Source organism: Chiloscyllium punctatum, chromosome 7 (genome assembly GCF_047496795.1).
Source record: "Chiloscyllium punctatum isolate Juve2018m chromosome 7, sChiPun1.3, whole genome shotgun sequence".
NCBI lineage: Eukaryota > Metazoa > Chordata > Chondrichthyes > Orectolobiformes > Hemiscylliidae > Chiloscyllium > Chiloscyllium punctatum.
The window spans coordinates 121,985,103-121,995,735 of record NC_092745.1 but is presented as its reverse complement, the minus strand read 5'-3'; positions in this window follow the sequence as shown (position 1 = coordinate 121,995,735).

Genomic DNA, 10,633 nt, shown 5'->3' with positions numbered 1-10,633 from the left:
GCTGTTAGAATACGCTGTTACAAACATAGGGACCTGCAGATTGGTGGTGTCATCTCTGGCATCATGGGAGTTCTCAGATCTACTTCCTGCTTCTGACCATATCTCCCTCCACACACTTGCTTTGGAAGTCTGAAACCTACAATCACTAACCTTTGTGTGTAATATTTAGAATTTTATTTCCTTTCTCTTGATTTTAAAGCAACCTGTATTGTTATTTTTATTAAACGTTACTTTGTCAAAGTTGAACTTTTAATCGATTATGTGATGAATATTAATATTAAAAAGTGCAAATTTGTTTATTTCCTCAAGGGCTATTTTGTAGCTGTTGTTCTGTCTGAACTGATGGTTTTCTTTTTGGCTGTTGCCACCAGCAGGAAAATCGATGTTTCGTGCAAAAGCCCTTTATCTCCATTCCTGATGAAGGGCTTTTACTCGAAACGTCGATTTTCCTGATCCTCGGATGCTGCCTGACCTACTATGCTTTTCCAGCATCACTCTAATCTAGACTCTGGTTTCTAGCATCTGCAGTCCTCACTTGTGTCTAGATCAATTTGGGGTTACCATTTGTACTGCTATGAAGTTGCCTTTCTTTCTTTGAGTGTATATTTATACGCGTGTATGTACAATATACATAGAAAGAGTTTTAAAATGATTTATGTTTAGATTGTTACTAATTCTTTAATAAAAGTGTTGATTGCACACTATATTGACTATTGAGGCACTTCTTCCTGTTACATCCAGAGTACAGCTCTGAATCTAAGTGAAACTCCGCAAGGGATTATAATCGATAGTCACAGCTGAGATGCCGGAAGACTGGAGGTTGGCAAACATGGTTCCACTGTTTAAGAAGGGCGGTAAAGACAAGCCAGGGAACTATAAACCGGTGAGCCTGATCTCGGTGGTGGGCAAGTTGTTGGAGGGAATCCTGAGGGACAGGATGTACACGTATTTGGAAAGGCAAGGACTGATTAGGGATAGTCAACATGGCTTTGTGCGTGAGAAATCATGTCTCACAAACTTGATTGAGTTTTTTGAAGAAATAGCAAAGAGGATTGATGAGGGCAGAGCAGTAGATGTGATCTATATGGACTTCAGTAAGGCGATCGACAAGGTTCCCCATGGGAGACTGATTAGCAAGGTTAGATCACATGGAATACAGGGAGAACTAGCCATTTGGAGAAAGAACTGGTTCAAAGGTAGAAGACAGAGGGTGGTGGTGGATGTTTGCTTTTCCGACTGGAGGCCTGTGACCAGTGGAGTGCCACAAGGATTGGTGCTGGGCCCTCTACTTTTTGTCATTTACATAAATGATTTGGATGTGAGCATAAGAGGTACAGTTAGTAAGTTTGCAGATGACACCAAAATTGGAGGTGTAGTGGACAGCGAAGAGAGTTATCTCAGATTACAACAGGATCTGGACCAGATGGGCCAATGGGCTAAGAAGTGGTAGATGGAGTTTAATTCAGATAAATACAAGGTGCTGCATTTTGGGAAAACAAATCTTAGCAGGACTTACACAGTTAATGGTAAGGTCCTAGGGAGTGTTGCTGAACAAAGAGACCTTGAAGTGCAGGTTCATAGCTCCTTGAAAGTGGAGTCGCAGATAGATAGGATAGTGAGGAAGGTGTTTGATATGCTTTCCTTTATTGGTCAGGGAATTGAGTACAGGAGTTGGGAGGTCATGTTGCGGTTATACAGAGCATTGGAATATTGCATGCAATTCTGGTCTCCTTCCTATTGGAAAGATGTTGTGAAACTTGAAAGGATTCAGAAAATATTTACAAGGATGTTGCCAGGTTTGGAGGATTTGAGCTATAGTGAGAGGCTGAACAGGCTGGGGCTGTTTTCCCTGGAGCATCTATAGTTGAGGGGTGACATTATAGAGGTTTACAAAAGTATGAGTGGCATGGATAGGATAAATAGGAAAAGTCTTCTCCTTGGGGTCGGGGAGTCCAGAACTGGAGGACATAGGTTTAGGGTGAGAGGGGAAAGTTATAAAAGAGACCTTAGGGGCAACTTTTTCATGCAGAGGGTGGTACGTGTATGGAATGAGCTGCCAGAGGAAGTGGTGGAGGCTAGTACAATTGCAACATTTAAGAGGCATTTGGATGGATATATGAATCGGAAGGGTTTGGAGGGATACGGGCTGGGAGCTGACAGGTGGGACTAGAATGGGTTGGGATATCTGATCGGCATGGATGGGTTGGACCGAAGGGTCTGTTTCCGTGCTCTATGACTCTGACTCTATAACTTTCACCCAGACTGGACACCTGAGTCCCTGGCAGAGAGTTGCAGTAAATAGGAGAAGACACATTTTAATGCTGCTTTATAATTCATGTTTTGAATTTGCTTTACACACCCGCTCAGATTTGAAAAGTGTGGCAAGCACAGCAGGTCAGGCAGCACCCGAGGAGCAGGAGAGTTGATGTTTCGGGCATAAGCCCTTTTTTTTAGATTAGAATCCCTACAGTGTGGAAACAGACCCTTCAGCCCAACAAGTCCACACCAACCCTCCGAAGAGCAACCCACCCAGACTTATTCCCCTACATTTACCTCTGACTAATGCACCTAACACTCCAGGCAATTTCGCCAATTCACCTGACCTGCACAACCTTGGACTGCGGGAGGAAACCGGAACACCTGGAGGAAAACCATGCATACATGGGGAGAACATGCAAACTCCACACAGACAGTTGCCTGAGGTGGGAATTGAACCCGGGTCCCTGGCGCTGTGAGGCAGCAGTGTTAACCACTGTGTCACCATGCTGCCCCTTCATCAGGAATGTGCAGGATAATCTGAATGGCAAGGCAGAGCAAAGCACCATGGATATTACCAGGTCCGCCTATCCCAGAGCGACTGGCTATCCTGGGTGAATATTTATTTGAGTATTTATAGAGATGTGAGAGGAGTTTAATGGTTTCTGACATGTTGTCATGGCTCAGTTGGGCAGAATGCACTGATAACAAAGCCCCACCATTACACAAACTGTCAGAAATATGTAACGAACGAATCCATTAAAGTTGCCAACGTTCAGGTTCGTAGTTCCTTGAAAGTGGAGTCACAGGTAAATAGGATAGTGAAGACAGTTGTTGGTATGCTTGCCTTTATTAGTCAGAGTATTGAGTTTTGGAATTGAAAGGTCATGTTGCGGCTGTGCAGACATTGATCTGGCCATTTTTGGAATATGGTGTTCGATTCTGGTCACCCCACTGTTGGAAAGATGTTGTTAAACTTGGGAGGGTTCAATAAAGATTTACAAAGGGATGTAGCCAGGGTTGGAGTGTTTGAGCTATACGGAGAGGCTGAATAGTCCAAGGATGTGCAGGTCGGGTGAATTGGCCATGCTAAATTGCCCATAGTGTCAGGGGTGTATATAGGGTAGGGGAATGGGTCTGGGTGGGTTACTCCTCTGAGGGTAGGTGTGGACGTGTTGAATCAAATGGCCTGTTTCCACATTGTAGTGAATCTAATCTAATCAAATCAGGCAGGGCCATTTTCCCTGGAGAGTCTGAGGCTGAGGAGTGATCTTATAGAGGTTGATAAAACCATGAGGAGTATGGATAGGGTGAATAACCAAGGTCATTCCCACAGGATAAGGGAGTCCAAAACTAGAGGTCATAGTTGAAAGGTGAGAGGGGAATGAATTAAAAGGGACCTAAGGGGCAACTTTTTCCACACAGAGGGTGGTGCATGTATGGAGTGAGCTGCCAGAGGAAGTGGTGGAGGCTGGTACAATTACAACACTTTAAAGGTGTCTGGATGGGTATATGAACAGGAAGGGTTTAGAGGGATATAGGGCAACTGCTGGCAAATGGGACTAGAATAATTTAGGAAATCTGGTCGGCATTGATGAGTTGGACCAAGGGGTCTTTTTCAGTGCTATACAGCTCTATGACATATGACTGTGTAAGTGTAATTCGCAGCAGGCTTTGTCATGAACAAGAGATCACTGCTTATTGCAAGCAAACGTACTCTTTAACAAATGACAACAAAAGTACATGAGTTTGCAGTTGAAAGTATATCTTTTAAATCCCAATCCTCTACACACTCATTCATCAATCAGACCAAGACAGACAGCTTAACAGAAATATTATAGGTGACAAAATACTAAGGTGAAAATAAAGATCTATAGATCAATCCCTAAATTACAAGGGTAGATATTTTCTAATTAACCTGTACAAAGATATTATGCACATCCTTTGGAGCAGGTGGGACTTGAACTTGGGTCTCCTGGTTCAGAGGAGTTGCATCACAAGAGTGCCAGACCAAAAAGGTAGTGAGTTGGTTCTCACACTTCTTTTGATTCTTAGCAATGATGGCATGAGATTGTAGCCGAGCAGTGGTCGATGTTTGATTGGTAGCTAATCAAGTGGACCTCGGTCTTTTTTGTGTTTGGAATTCCTTCTCGAGAGTCCATGGGATGTCTTTTAGTCATTTGTTATTTACAGGCTTCTGGATGTGTCTCAATGCACTTTCTTGCAGGATTATGAACCTTCATCTTAAGCTGGTGCAAAAGTCTGTTATCATTATTTGTCATACAGCATAGAAACAAGCCCTTCAGCCCACCTTGTCTGTGCTGACAAATAAATGCCAAACTACACTAATCCCATTTACCTGAACTGTGCCCTAACATTTTAAGTGATCATCCAGATGCTTCATAAATGTTGCGAGAGCATCTTCCTTCACCAGCCCCTCAAACAGGCCATTTTATATTTCTACCACTGTCTAGCTGAAAGCATTTTACATTTGATCGCCTCTCAGCCACTTTCTCCTCACCTTAAACTTAAGCCCTCTGATCTTAGACACATTTGCCCTGGAGAAAAGGTTCTACCTGGGCCTTTTATAATTTTGTATATATCAGTCAGCCCCTCCAACCCTGCCTCCTCTGTCTGAGGGAAGCAAACTCTGCCTATCAAGTCTGGATTAGAGTGGTGCTGGAAAAGCACAGCAGGTCAGGCAGCATCCGAGGAGCAAGAAAATTGAAAAAGCCCTTCATCAGCAATAGAGGCAGGAAGCCTGCAGGGTGGAGAGATAAGTGAGAGGGGGGTGGGGGTGGGGAGAAAGTAGCATAGAGTACAATAGGTGAATGGGGGTGGGGATGGAGGTGATAGGTCAGAGAGGAGGGTGAGGGAAGGTAGCAAAGAGTACAATGGGCAAATAGTGGTGGGGATGAAGAGAGGAGGGTGGAGTGGATAGGTGGAAAGGAAGATAGGCAGGTAGGACAGGTCATGAGGGTGGTGCTGAGCTGGAAGGTTATAACTGGGGTAAGGTGGGAGGAGGGGAAATGAGGAAACTGTTGAAGTCCACATTGATGCCCTGGGGTTGAAGTGTTCCGAGGCGGAAGACGAGGTGTTCATCCTCAAGGCGTCTGGTGGTGAGGGAGCGGTGGTGAAGGAGGCCCAGGACCTCCATGTCCTCAGCAGAGTGGGAGGGGGAATTGAAATGTTGGGCCACAGGGCGGTGTGGTTGATTGGTGCGGGTGTCCCGGAGATGTTCCCTAAAGCACTCTGCTAGGAGGCGTCCAGTCTCCCCAATGTAGAGGAGACTGCATCGGGAGCAACGGATACAATAAATGACATTGGTGGATGTGCAAGTAAAACTTTGATGGATGTGGAAGGTTCCTTTGGGGCCCTGGATGGAGGTGAGGGAGGAGGTGTGGGCGCAGGTTTTGCAATTTGTGCAGTGGCAGGAGAAGGTGCCAGGAAGGGAGGGTGGGTTGTAGGGGGGTGTGGACCTGACCAGGTAGTCACGGAGGGAACGGTCTTTGTGGAAAGCAGAAAGGGGTGGGGAGGGAAATATATCCCTGGTGGTGGGGTCTTTTTGAAGGTGGCGGAAATGTCGGCGGATGATATGCTTATTGTGAAGGTTGGTAGGGTGGAAGGTGAGCACCAGGAGGGGTTCTGTCCTTGTTACGGTTGGAAGGGTGGGGTTCGAGGGAGGAGGTGCGGGATGTGGACAAGATGCGTTGGAGGGCATCTTTAACCACGTGGGAAGGGAAATTGCAGTCTCTAAAGAAGGAGGCCATCTGGTGTGTTCTGTGATGGAACTGGTCCTCCTGGGAGCAGATACGATGGAGGCGGAGGAATTGGGAATACGGGATGGCATTTTTGCAGGAGGTAGGGTGGGAAGAGGTGTAATCCAGGTAGCTGTGGGAGTCGGTGGGTTTGTAAAAAATGTCAGTGTTAAGTTGGTCGTTGTTAATGGAGATGGAGAGGTACAGGAAGGGGAGGGAGGTGTCAGAGATGGTCCAGGTGAATTTAAGATCGGGGTGGAATGTATTGGTGAAGTTAATGAATTGCTCAACAGTCTCGTCTACACTGGGGAGACTGGACGCCTCCTAGCAGAGCGCTTTAGGGAACATCTCTGGGACACCCACACCAATCAACCACACCACCCTGTGGCCCAACATTTTAACTCCCCCTCCCACTCTGCTGAGGACATGGAGGTCCTGGGCCTCCTCCACCGCTGCTCCCGACGCCTGGAGGAAGAACGCCTCATCTTCTGTCTTGGAACACTTCAACCACGGTGCATCAATGTGGACTTCACCAGTTTCCTCATTTTCCCTCCCCACACCTTACTCCAGTTCCAACCTGCCAGCTCAGCACATCCCCATGACCTGTCCTACCTGCCTATCTTCCTTTCCAGCTATCCACTTCACCCTCCTCTCTGACCTATCACCTTCATGCCCACCCCCATTCACCTATTATAGTCGATGCTACTTTCTCCCCACCCCCACCCCCCTCTCATTTATCTCTCCACCCTGCAGGCACTCTGCCTCTATTGCTGATGAAGGGCTTTTGCCCAAAACGTCAGTTTTCCTGCTCCTCGGATGCTGCCTGGCCTACTGTGCTTTTCCAGCACCACTCTAATCCAGACTCGGGTTTCCAGCATCTGCAGTCCTCATTTTTACCTCAGCCTATCCAGTCGCCCATCGTAACTGAGAAGTTTCAACCCCGGCAACGTCCTGGTGAATCTCCTCCGCAGCCTCTCCAGTACAATCACATCCTTCCGGTAGTGTGGCAACAAGAACTGCACGCGCTATTCCATCTGGAGCTTACCTCTTCTACACTGCAGCTATGTTATATTCAGAGACTCTTGGTGCTTCTGTGTCTCCTAAAGTATCTAGCTCACTGCTTGCAAAACTAACTAAATTTTGTGGAACTGAAGTGTGCACCACAGAATTGCAGTTGATCTTTGGGTTGTAAGAACTCTCTCAGTATTTTAGCAACACAGCAGCGTGCAACTTTCATTTCCCAGTTTATAGTTCAAAGAAAAAGAAGAAATGTGGTTCCTCACAATGTGCTTTAATATGTTGCCTCACACGATGGCACAGTGGTTAGCACTACTGCCTCACAGCACCAGAGACTTGGGTTCAATTCCGGGCAACTGTCTGTGTGGAGTTTGTACATTCTCCCAGTGTCTGCGTGAGTTTCCTCCGGGTGCTCTGGTTTCCTCCCACAGCCCAGTCCAAAGATGTGCAGGTTAGGTGAATTGGCCATGCTAAATTGCCCGTAGTGTGAGGTGAAAGGGGTAAATGTAGGGGAATGGTTCTGGGTGGGTTGCTCTTTGGAGGGTCAGTGTGGAATTGTTGGGCCAAAGGACTTGTTTCCATGCTGTAAGTAATCTAATCTAATCAATGCTGAGGAAAATAATTTCTTAAACTTGTTCCAGGGACCTAAACTATTTTAGCTGCTTTCTGTAGAAGCCAGTTGGTTTTCATTGCAATTGTGAGTGTGAACTCATTTTCCAAGCTTTTTCTGGAAGCCATTGCTTTTTTTTATTGTTCCTTACAAATTATTACTCATGGGATTTTATATTTCCTGATCAATAATTGGAAAAGGTGTGGAGAAATCATACATTACTTATCTTTGAGTCGGACATTGTTCAGAAGAAGGTTCAGAGTTGATTAACGCCTATTATGTTGAAACAGCAATGTACTTTGCAATTTAGTCTGGGCCTCCAAATCACCTTTATAAATAATATTCAGACTATCTTGCTCTCCGCTAACCGAAATATTCCACTGGCAGAAGTTGAAGAATTTTTCCCATTGTATTTACAATAAAAGAGTCAAAGTTGGAGGAGGTCCAAGCCTCTGAGAGCTATAGCATATATCAAAGGATGTTTATGATTGATTCCTATGATTGCCACAAACTATAATGGGTTAACTTTGGATTTCTTGCTGCATTTGACCCAGGTACATGCCTAGATAGTAACAGTTTTATTGTACTTCTCTGTGAATTGACATAAATTCAACTGTTTATTGTGTCATTTCCACATGGCAAATAGGCTACCGTCGGAAACAATACATGTACAATGATCCCATTCCACACTATTGGTTATGTCAAGTGTGCTAAACCCAACCTTCTTCAGCTGCTTAATCAGTGGTCTAACCTCTTTCGCAATGTTGGAAGTAGAATAGTCCCTAATGATTGCACTGTGATCAGTATTATGTAGAACTCCTGTGGTTTATATCTGGAGCTAAACAGGGTTCAGGCTTGGTCTGAAATGTAGCAAAAATGTTACTTGCTATTTAAGTTCCAAGCCATGACCACTTACCATTGATATTCAACAGCATTTCCATCGCTCAAACCCTGTCATCATCAATATCAGGAGGTCAAGGGTCAAATCAATATGATTGTGAGGCCTAATCTTAGGTTTTCAATGGCTCCTTGAAGATAAGATAGATCGATGGGAAATCAGAATATTCTTAAACACCAAAGGTTTTGGAACAGGTGAGGAAACATGAATTGATTCCCTGCTTTTAACTTTTCAGATTGGGGGCAAAGGTTTAATTTCCTCCTTTACACACAGCAATATCTTGGTGCAATTGAAATATAGTAAACAAATATTTATTGTAGTTGTATTACTTGCACCATCTGATAAAAAAAACATTGAGCATGTGCTTTTTGTGTAGTTCCTTGGGCTGTCTCTCTCGCTCACCGGCACATGCGCGCGCACACACCCACATACACCACCCACCACCCCCCCCCACACACACACACACACATACACACACACAAATACCTCTCCCCCCCCCCACACACACACACAGATAACCCCCCCCACACACACCCACACACACACACACACATACATACACATACATGCAGATAGCCCCTCACACACACACAGATACCCCCCCCCCCCCACCAACACACACGTCTAAAGTTAAAAGGTACCCAGTACAAAAAGAAGATAAAAGAATGCACAGTTTACAGAACTTTGAGTCCTTCAGCAATAAGAACTTAGCCTGAGACCGTGTTTGGTCTTTTCATTTTTTGGGACCATCAGCAGTAAAATTATTTTTTGCAAGGTTTGTGAAGGTTTGTAGCCCAGGTTGAGGTTTAGGGTGTAGGTTTGCTCACTGAGCTGTAGGTTTGATATCCAGACGTTTCATTACCTGGCTAGGTAACATCATCAGTGGCGACCTCCAAGTGAAGCAAAGCTGTTGTCTCCTGCTTTCTATTTATATGTTTGTCCTGGATGGGGTTCCTGGGGTTTGTGGTGATGTCATTTCCTGTTCATTTTCTGAGGGGTTGATAGATGGTATCTAGATCTATGTGTTTGTTTATGGCGTTGTGGTTGGAGTGCCAGGCCTCTAGGAATTCTCTGGCATGTCTTTGCTTAGCCTGTCCCAGGATAGATGTGTTGTCCCAGTCGAAATGGTGTTTTTTTTCATCCGTGTGTAGGGCTACAAAGGAGAGAGGGTCGTGTCTTTTTGTGTCTAGCTGGTGTTCATGTATCCTGGTGGCTAACTTTCTTCCTGTTTGTCCTACGTAGTGTTTGTGGCAGTCCTTGCATGGAATTTTGTAGACGACGTTGGTTTTGTCCATGGGATGTACTGGGTCTTTTAAGTTTGTTAGTTTTTGTTTGAGAGTGTTGGTTAGTTTGTGTGCTACTAGGATTCCGAGGGGTTTTAGTAGTCTGGCTGTCATTTCTGAAACTTCTTTAATGTATGGTAAGGTGGTTAGGGTTTCTGGCTGTGTTTGGTCTGCTTGTCGTGGTTTGTGCTTGAGTAAATTTATTACTGTTAATTTTCAACTTCTTGCTTTCTTGTTGTTTCTTTCCAATCATGTTGTCACTGGTACTTCTTCTGAAGAGAAATGGCATGCCTTCATTTGTCTGTCTCAGTTCTGCTGTCAAAAATTCCCCTCCTCTGCTCATATGTTAGAGCCTCTTAACATTGCAGTTTTCTTTTCTTATTCTGTCTGAAGATGGTGTTTCATCTCCAACTTGTGATGATTCTCTTGATGGTATAAAGAAGAAGATTTCAAACTTCCCAAATTGGGCTTTCTGGCTAATTTCATGTTGCTTGGGAAAGTATTTATTCAGACATTAAACTTAGATATTAGAACTTAAAATATTAACTGTTTAATTCATGAAGCCTGACCAGTTCAGTGGGTTCAGCAGCCTAATTCAATATTGTTGGCTCCTTTGTGAAATCCGTTTCAGTCCATAAGAGTTCCAGGTATTAACTCAGATGATGGAATTCAAAATCAGGTTAAAATTATATAGAATTAGTCCATATTTTATCTAATTTTTCCAAAGGAAATTCAAGACTCAGTGCTGCATGAGCAGCCAAGATTGCAACAATTAGCACATTGTTTTCCTTCATTCACATTCCCTGCCCCC